Source organism: Monodelphis domestica, chromosome 4, assembly GCF_027887165.1.
Source record: "Monodelphis domestica isolate mMonDom1 chromosome 4, mMonDom1.pri, whole genome shotgun sequence".
Lineage (NCBI taxonomy): Eukaryota > Metazoa > Chordata > Mammalia > Didelphimorphia > Didelphidae > Monodelphis > Monodelphis domestica.
In genome coordinates this window covers 54379971-54390966 of record NC_077230.1, presented here as the reverse complement: position 1 = coordinate 54390966, position 10996 = coordinate 54379971, and positions in this window count along the sequence as shown.

Below are 10996 nucleotides of genomic sequence, written 5' to 3'. Positions count from 1 at the left end.
TTTACCCGGAACAAAAATGTGCAAACCAAACAACTTTTTTTTTTTTTTCTGATGATTTGGCAGAGTAAAGACAAAGCAAAGGAAGAAGTGCCAATGGATTAGGTGGCCTAGCAGAAGTGGTTTATGCAAATCTTAGTGAAGAAATGAAACTTGATATAAGAAAATATATCCCCAAATCTCATGTTCTTCATTTTATGTTTGAGCAAATAAGTGTCTCATTAAAAAACGTTAACATTCTGTCTGTGGCATGCACAGTTCCCTTAAGCTGGAAAATACTTTGCTCACATGAGACAATAGAGAAGCACTATGTAAGGCAGCACAATCTTTTAAGGAAAGAAGTTCAAATATATCAAGAATTACTTTCAGAATATGCTTCTTCCTACGTTCTATGTCAGCTAAGTGGGGCATATGGGATGTTCAGGGAGGACTAGCACCTCCAGTGTGGAGACTTCTTGGGCCTTTTCTCAGGCCTGCTCATTCACCTTTGGGGGCCACTTGTCCCCCAACTCTCACATCCTGGTAAAACCATCTTCACAGATGGGCTAACGCAGGATGTTGGTAATTGACCTCAAAACCATTGGTGAATTAAGGCGATGTGTATTCCAAACATGTGGAGACAACTCCAGTGCCATGGGTGGATGAGCAGGAATTGAAGAGGGCTTAGAGCTTGGCCAGATGCTGAAGAGACCAAGGTCCTTCACTCCAATGCACACCATCACCAGTCATCTTGACTTTTTTCTTGCAGCTAGACTTGATGAGTCTGAAGAGAGAGAGGCTGACAGCTGTGCAGCTCTGCTTCACTTAAATCCAATGTATACACAAGTCAAGGCATCACCCTATGATGTCTTTGGTTCTTTAAAAAACAAAGAATGAAATATAATAATGACATGTCAGAAAGATAGCGCGGTGGATAAAGTGGTAGGCCTGGAGTAAGGAAGACTTGGGTTCAAAAATGGCCTTAGACACTAGCTGGGTGACTGGGCAAGTTGCTTAATCTTGTTTATCTTAGTTTCCTCTTCTGTAAAATGAGTTGGAGATGAAATGGTAAGCAACTCTAGCCAAGAAAACACCAAATGGAATGATGAAAAGTCAGACACTATGGAACAACAATAACAACAAACATTCAGGACATTAAAACATTTGAACTTATTTCTGTATTGGAAATAATTCCACTGATAAAATCAAACAAACAAACAAATAAAAAAAACCAACCTAGAGTCTAAGAATTTGAAATCTGGGAGGAGTCTTGGGAAAGTCTTTTTACTCCCTTAGCACTCCCTTGAATTAAACTTTTCTTATACTGGCTACCTCTGCTCAAATTGTTCTTTCTTGTTAGAGCACTACTCATCCCCTCACCATTTATGAATTTTTTACCTTTCCTTAAGGTCCACTTCAGTATTATTTTGACTCTAAAGTTTTCCTCTATCAATATAGCCTAATTATAAAATCTCCTTCTTATGAACTTTTCTATTGAACTTGATCATTAACCTTATCTGACACTTAGCTTATGTTGACTTATTTTCCTATTTCTCACTTATGTATAAGTCCAATTAGATTTTTAGCTACTTGAGAACACAAGCCTATATTACATAACTCTCTAGATCTCTCTCAGGATCCACTGTATAGCATTTATTTAATAAATATTTAGTTGATGATGATGTTGATAATACTCTGGAAGTGAAGTCCTATCTCTCTCCATTTCATTCCTATAATTCTATAAGCTCAATCCTATGGAAATTCTCTCTTATGATCTAATGAGCAGATCTAACCTAATATACATCTACCAGTCTAGGATTCTCTTCCATGCCCTCTAAGACATTCCCTATTGGTGATCATTTTCACAATTTTTATATTGCTTGAGTCCCAGGGCTGCTCATCATATTTGCTTCATGCCTGATCAATTTGTTGTTATTTTTCTGAACATTGCAGGTCTCTATATATAGCTCCCTCATTTTACAGAGAATGAAATTAGGAGGCAAAGACTGATACTACAAATAATCTTCCTAGTTAGCATTATTATTGGTCCTTTGTTTGTAGAAGAATCTCTTCCAGACCAGAATTCTTTTTCTTTCCCCAGTCAAATGAGCCAGGATTAATTCTCCCTACTCTTCCCCCTCCTCAATTAATTAGCATTGTCACTCTGGTCAATATAGAGCACTATGATGATAAACCCCAAAGAGAGCAAAGTACCACAAAAGATGTCATGATTGTATGCCATTTAACAAGACCCCAAAGTCCCCATCTAGGGTTCTCTGTGTGGGGTCTGAAACTTGCTTACTTCTTAAGGGAACAGTCCCTCTTCCCCAATACCTACCCCTAAGCTTGCAGGGAAGGACCTGATCCAGGATATGTTGTAAGAGAATGAGACTAACAAAATGATGGAGATGATTACTACAAGGTGCTACCTCAGCCCAGGATGTGGGCACCATGGCTATAGCTTTAACTGAGGGAGGTCCAACACTTGTCTTAAGGCTAAATTTGTGAACTGAGAATCTCAAAAGCTCCCTTCTGGAAAACACTTGATTTATAACAATCAAGACCAGTCTTTGCAAGTGAAGTCTTTTTTAGGTATAAGAATCAGATTAACATGGAAGAGATGAAAATCAGATACATGGCTAATGTGGTAAGTATGTGAGTAAAAGAGATAAGAAAAGAAGAAATAAACTAAGCGAGTGTGAGTAGCACTGAAATAAAAAAAATCTGAAATAATTGTCTACTTTGGCAATCTAGTTAATTTTAGAATGTAACTTCTGTTGCTAGATAAATCATTGAGAGAGGCAACTTCTCCTGTAAAAGTTAATTAGAAACAAACAAACTTCTCTTTTCTTCATTGTTAACATAATGACAAAAAATGAACTGATGTAGAAGATTAATCTCTTCTGTATGTCCTGGGCATGCTGGTCCCTGTTTCTTACTACTTATGATTTTTAAAGGCAGAAGTAAAGGTCAGTTTTAGTACCAAACACCTCCTTGTGAGTAGAAATACGGCATAATGTAGATGATAGGAAAATGATGATTATGAAACTGGATTTAGTTTTTCTGATACCATCACTCAGGAAGACATTATATGAAAAAAATCATATATGTGATATTGTTTTTATGATCGTGAAAAACTAGAAATTATTTAAAAATTAATAAAAGCTAAGAAAAAGGAATGGGGAAAATAGGATTATGTTCCCAGATGTAAGAGAGTTTAATATCGAAAGGATGGGTGTGAGGCAAGATTCTTTTTGCACTTTTACCTGTATATGGAAGATGAACTCTAAGCTCTCTCTTAACTTTTTCTTTTAGTAGGAACCATAAATTAATTCACCCTGTACTTTTGACCAACTGAGCTACCAGACATACCAGTGTATTAGTTATCCATTAGCTAAGAAACTAGTAATAATTTGTCTCCTAGTTCTTTCTTTTTTCCATTGCTTACTTATTGATGTAGCTATCAAATGAAGTTGTTTTTTTTTTTAATCCCTACCTTCCTCCTTAGAATCAGCACTGTGTATAGGTTCTAAGGCAGAAGAGTGGTAAGGGCTAGGCAATGGGGGTCAAGTGACTTGCCCAGGGTCACACAGCCAGGAAGTGGCTGAGGCCAGATTTGAACCTAGGACCTCCCATCTCTAGTCTTGGCTCTCAATCCACTGGGCCACCCAGCTGCCCCCTTCAAATTAGGGTTTAAGAAAAAAAAGTTACCAAATGTGCTCAAAGGAGATTAAAATTCTAAGAAAGCAAACAGCAGTTAAATCTATTATTTTGGCCATTATTGAAAAATTATCAAAGTAAAGGTAATAAGTAAGGTCAACAAGATAACAACATGTGGAGGCAAACTTGATCTCAAAGACCAACACTTGGTGAGATGAGATTTATGGCTGGAAAAAAATTCTTTATTCAGGAATACTATTGTATTGGGGCAGATAGGTGGCACAATGGGTATAGAGCCAGGTCTGGAGTCAGGAAAACTCATCTTTCCCGAGTTCAAATCTGGTCTCAGACACTTACTAGCTGTGTGATTCTGGGCAAGTCACTTAACTATCATCACCTCAGTTCCTTATCTGCAAAATAAATAAGTAAATGAGCTAGGAAAGGAAGTGGCAAACCATTTCACTATCTTTTCCATGAAAACTCCATATGGGATCATGTGGAGTTAGAGACAACTGAAATTCCTGAACATTTATTAAAGCAGAGCATTAAGAGTCAAAAGGAACCTTAAAGATTATCTTAGAGTACGGTGCATGTATCATGTAGGGTCTTTGAGATCCTTTGGGCACATGTGAAGTAAAAAAATCCATAAAAATATAAAGACATTATTCACTTATTAAAATATGTCTCCCTTTTCCAAGTACAAAACTGTGTTATGTAGGATTTTCTTAATGTAATTCAAGCATAACAACATATAGCAAAGGATTATATGTGGGAATAGATAAATCAAGCTGTCTTCTATCAAACCAGATATCAAACTGATTTGCAAAAAATACAGAAAATAATGCCACTCTTCTCACAATTAAAAAAAAGAAAGTTGCTTTTAACAAAGTATGTTAATTATGTCAACAAGTAATTTGTTTATTGTTTTAAATTAAGAACATATTTTTAAAATTTGGCATAATTAACTATTTATTATCATTTATTTCTAATAAGATTTCACAAATATAACATCTAAACAAAAGTTCTTTGAAGTCATCAATCATTTTTAAGATCGTAAAGGAGTGCTGAGACCAAACATTTTTAAAACTGCTGATCTAGAAAATGTCTCCATCTTACAGGTGAAGGAAAGGAAAATAAAAACAAAACAAAATAAAAATGTGAAATCTAGCCTTTCCTTCTTCCCTTTGGAAGGAACAAGCCAAATCTTTTAATGGACAGTCCTAACATGGACACTACTAGGAGGAAAATGAAAAACAGAAACAAACAACACAAAAGCAAAACAAAAATGTTGAGGAATACAGAAGCCAGGAGTCCTAAGGAAAAAGTCCTTCAGAAAGATTATGTCTCAGTCTCACAGTCTGGTTCCTGTGATGAGTCATGCTACATCTTTGAGGTTCACTTATCCTAAGGTAAAGTGGTGATGATTAACCAGAACAGCATCAAGAACTTTGCTGCCCCAGCACAAATGATGACATCTTAAGTATGTTCAGATTTCTTTCCTGATGTGAAGTGATGATAAGTAGGAGCCACTTCAGGAACATTAGCACCTCTGCATGGACACTGCTTAGAGTCAACAATTCTTTATCCTGCATCAGTCATAATTTTATAACAACAGTTTCATCTGTCCCATGCTATTTGAAAACAAAATGCCTCCCAACAATCCACCTCCTGATCCTCCAAGCCCTTTCTGGGAAGGAATTCCTTGAACCAAAAGAAAGGATGTCTGAGAATTGAATAAGACCTAAATTATTTCTCCAGTATTTACAGAATTCTGGGCAGGGAGGGGGCAAAAACCTTGTGGCTGAGGCAAGTCTATGTTGAGAAGACTATGAGGAAGTGTGTGAAGAGATCAGCTAGAACTATGTCCCAAAACAGTCCATTCAAAAGTCTTGCTAGAGACTGTGTCCAAGAAACCAATGGTAAAAAGAGCTCTTCCTTTTTCCAGAGTAATATTGATTTGTCACATATAGGACTTTAGAAAAGTCAGGCAACTGACATAGGCAGTCAGATGCATAATAGTATAGCTATTCATCAGTGGGACCAACCCTTTTACCATGGGATAAGAGAGTTCCATTTTGCCAGATAAGCACAGGTGGAGAATCACTTGGGTTAGAAATAGATGTCATCTCCTTAGTGAGGAAGAGTATTATATAGGGGAGACACTGTTAGACATATGGCTTTACATCTTCCAATGATGTAATCTCTTTTGGTTCCCATTTGAAAGACATTTATATGTGAGTGACTCAATATATCCAGGTGAGGAATTTGGATTTTCTGAAATCTGAAGCATCTAATAAGTCTCTGAGCTTCCTTCTTAGATCATGGGGAACCAAGGGTAGTAGCTTATTCTTAAATGGTCTTGGAATCCTCCAGACTTTCCCAATCCATTATATTCCCTAAAATTGGACTGAATATATTGGACCCTGGATTTTGCCTGTCATCTCTTATATGAATCACCCTCTGATCTAGGACCTCTACTAGTGTTGCTTCATATGTCCTGTTCAATATTATGTATTTAATGTAGTGGTATACAGAAATGTGCTTGGGAAGTGGAGCCTCTTTACCCATATGAAAGGCCAGGAGTCAGAAACCCAAAGAAAATACAGGTCTAGCCTGTTCAGTCAAGTTTTGGTGAATACAATGGGTGGGGAAAGGTCAGAGATACCAGGGGCAATTTGGAATAACATACATGGCACTATGAAGAAAGTTTGGGTAGCTGTGGGGAGGGACCAAGCAAGTATATTCAAAAGCAGAGACATAGAATTAGAGGTGTGAGAGCGAGACAGACAGACAGGCAGAGACAGAAAGAGAGACAAAGAGACAGAGACAGAGAGCAAGGTTGATAGTCCCATACCATATCACTCAGAGAGCCTGGCCAGACCTATCTGCTCTACAACATTGGCAAGATCACAAACAGGTGTGACAATGAGCCTGATGACTTTTTTCAGTTCCCTATAATGCAATAACAAAGAATGTACTTCCAGGTATCATCTGCTTCCTTCTAGCCTACAGTGGGATGTTGTAACAGAATATGGTATCATGAATTATTCCACCCTCATTCATCTCCATCACTAGGGAAAGAATATATTTCGTCCCACTGGGTATCCAGTATTGTATGGTGTTAACTACATAAGATGGTTCAGTTTAAAGGTTTCCATTTCACCCAACCCATAGTAACATCCTCAAAGATTTCTGAGAGGACTTGCATGAAAAATCAAGCCCATAGCATCCCTTCCTTCAATGCATTGCCTTCTTCAGTTTTCAGGGAGGGACTTTGGAAGGTACCTCAGACTTGGTTGGGGGTGAAGGCCCTTAGCCCATAGTTCTCAATTTCATTAATTAATACTCAGGCATTGTTTTATAAGCATACTCATGGACTGGTTCTCAATTACATCTTTGGTTAACCACTGATTTCATTGGAATGGTGTTACAAGGGAATCACTTTAAAAGACTGATATATATTAATTTAAGGTCGCCAAGGAATCAGCTATGTAATTCCTAAATGAAAACTTAAGTCAGCCGTCAATCTTTTATGGAGTTTAATTACAATAGGAGGAAGTAATTAGAGATAGAGAGAGAGAAAAGGGAGAGAAGGAAATAGGGCTTAAATACCCCTTCTGTTTAGGCTGGGCCAAAAGGCCCAAGCCCTTAGATAGCTGGGGCAAAGAAAAGAGATCAGTCCCTATTACTCACGTGACCAAAATGGAGAAACAGTCTCAGAGGCCCCCACCTTCAGCTTCCTTCAGAGCAAGCTTCTCAGAGCCCACACGAACCACACCGACCAACTACTCAACCACCCTCCTCCCTGGAGTCTTCAGACCCCCTATCTTTAAGGAAATCCTCCAAGTTGCCTCCCCTCAGTCCTCACATCTACCAATCACCTGTCCATCAATTTCCCTGTGCTCAATGGAGGCTCTAGCTTAACCCAGGACCGCCCAGAGGCTTTGCACATGTCTGTTGAAGGTCATATTTTCAAATGATTAAATCTTTGCTCCTTTGCTACAGCCCTTTCTAAATCCTGTTAACCTGAGTAGGGTAGAGATTGGAATAATTAAATTTTGATCTAGGCTGCAGCCCTTACTCAATCCTGTTAGGACTGAATAGGGTGGAGATTTATTCCAAGTATCTCCATTGTATCAATTCTAAAATCAATCATGACTCAAAGAAATTCCTGTTCTATGCTTAAGCATAGGTCAAAGTCCTTTCCATTGTTCAGCAAAGGGTTTCTGTCCTAAAGTAATCTTAAGAAGGGAAGAGAAGGAACCTCCCATGCCAATGGGGTTCCCATTCCAATAGACTATCAGTAAGAAATTTTCCAAGTATGAAATATCCTAATGGTGAAATTTCCAACATTTATAAGTCTAAGGAAATTTGAGGTTTACAATGGTCTTTAACTTTTCTTTATCACAAAAATCTTGGATTTAGATAATACTATTTATTAGGAAAGAGTCATTTGTTCCTATGATTTCTAGAGTCTTTAAAAGAAAAGTTGTTGGATTTTGTCAAAAGCCTTTTTAGTATTTATTACTGTAATTATACATTTTGTTTAATTATTAACATGGTTATATATATATATATATATATATGCGTATATATAATTTTACTTGAATCTGGGGGGAATTGGTTCATCAGGATACCACCTTGCCTGAGAATGTTGTAAATCCATGGGCATCTGTCCCTAGAAGAAGAAATATGTGAGTTATTAGGAGTAACTCATTCTTGGAAGGAAAGAGGAAGAAAAATCTATAGATGAGATTGTAGAGAAGTGAAATGGAGAATGATCATCAAAAGGAGGTAGAATTAGATTTTATAATTGAAACACAAGTTTTTTTCTGCTATGAAACACTAATTTTTATCTGCATTATGTCCTTAACAAATTGATTCTAAGAGTGAGAGGAAGAAGAGAAAAGCAGGAAAGTGAGACAAGATCTATAATAGCAATAATTTAGAAAAAAAATCCAGCATTTTTAAAGAACAACTAAATAAGTCTATTGACGATAAGTCAGAAAGTATCTTATGTATAATACATGCTATATATATATATATATACATATATATATATATATATATATACTTATTTATTTATTAAAATGGTTTATTTTAGGCTTTCTTAGATTGGCCTCTGTAATAATAATGTAAGCCCAACCTGGTTAAGGTATGTAATCTTTTGGATACATTGTAACCTAATATTTTATTAAAAAAATTTTTTTATCATTATTCATTAATGATATTGGTCTATAGTTTTCATTCTCTTCTTTTTCTTTCCTTGATATAATTATAAAAGACTATATTCATGTTTTAGAATGAGATTAGAAGGGTTCCTTCTTTCCTTATGATTGCATTCTCCCTCATATTTGTCAACTATTTCCTACTTTGAAAGTTTTACCTATTTTTTCTTGTTTGGCCAGGATAGACAGCTATCAGAAACCCTAAATAGATAGAAACAAAACTTTCAATGGAGAAAAATGGTCTCCAACCTAAGGAACCCATACCAGGATATCTTGTTAATTTCTTTCTCAGACATTTACAAGTATTTCTCTAACCAAAACTGAATATTAGCTTAGTTGGACTGCATGTGGCCATTTAAATATATGTTTGACAACTCTGATCTCGAGCAAAGGTCCTAATTCCCCAATGACTTCCTTTCTCTGAAAATCTTAGAAAGCTTAAAAATATGAACATAAATAACAACATAATCACTTTCACTTTCAAAGGTGAAGAAATATTATGTGGAGATGTCATGGTCCACAAGTGGAAATTATTTGGAATGTGTTTAACAATTTTGTTCAAAAAAGAAGCATTCATATTTAAATGAAATGTTGACACACTTGGAAATAATTGTATTAGTGATAAATTCTCATAATTTTTCTTCAAGAAAGATAAATTCAATACAAAAGCCATTTGAAAGAACTTTTTAGAATTTCAAATTTGATAAACTAAACAAAACGAACTCAAAAGTAAGAAGGGGTGCTTATTTATTCTACTTTCCCAAAAGTCTGAATTAGCCATCCTAATGGTACTGCGTGATTTTTTTTTTCTGTTAACCAGCAGAAGTCACAGTGAAAAGGCAGGTTGACTAAAGAACACTTTTTGTTCTCCTTTACTTCAGGAAAAATGGGTAGAATTGATCATGGCTATTTTTGCCCACTGGAGTTGGATCAGAACCATTTTTTCTTTTGAGGTCTTCACCTTTTTCCATGTCTGTCACTTGGGTCAGAGGGTAGAATTTAGAGAAATCCAAAGGCCTGTTGTACAAAGCAACCTGTCTTCTTAAAGCTCATGAGAGCTTTTGTCTAGGGCAATAGTGAAAAACTCAAAAACAAGGGACCATTAAACTTAGTTTGGCTGCATGTGGCCATCCTATGTATGTTTGACACCTCTGATCAAGGTCAAGCTCTGATCTCAATGGTCCTGGATCCACATGGCTTCTTTTTTCTGAAAAACTTAGAAAGATTAAAAATATAGAACATAATAAAATTCATAAATCTATTGAACCCTCAGACAATCTATTGAATGCTATGCAGGGAGGATGTTTTCTTACTTCGCCAGTTAAGTTTGGTGTGATCAGTTATCCTAAGGTAGATTCTCTTTTATTTCCCCTCTATATAACAAAAACTTCAATTAAGGAAATAGTTTAAATTATTTTATATTTATCTAATAGATCATACTTAAAACTCAACTAGTAAATAGAATTTAAAACAGCAGAGAACACAATAATGAACCATGTTGCCCACTGAACATAGCAACAAGGCAGAAGAAAGAGAGAATAAACTCGTTATTTCATCAATTTCTCTGAGTGGGAATAATTTAGTTACTCTCTACTGGATTCTCTTAATAAACTAAGCTTTGAGCCAGGGAAAAGAAAAGACTATAGCAGCTGTAAGAATTAGTTGGTCTCCCAGAAAGCATCCTTCACCTACTGCTTCTGCTTCCCCTACCTCTATTTTCTTCAATCCTCTCCTCAAGTTGTTCTCTAGAGGAATTACAAATTGATGAGGAAACAGAAAAACTTCACCTTCTAGTTCAGTTTCTATAACTTCTATAATATGTGTAATTTTTATAATACATAATAAAAGAAATTATAATATAATTCCTCTTTTCTTGAGTTGGGAAGTAATAAAATTCCCCTCAAAGGCAGCCAATCAAAACCTTGTCAAAATATTGATTACATGTATTTTTGGCTCTGGCTGATTGACTTATTTTTCTTTATTAATTTTCTTTACTTGTTTTGTACTTGATGAAATGAATCATTCTGCCTATGGGCCTTATTTCTATGTGTATGTACTTTACATATAGAAATGCTTTCTTAGATAAAATGTTTACTATTTTGCAGAGATTATTATTGACATGAATTAATGAA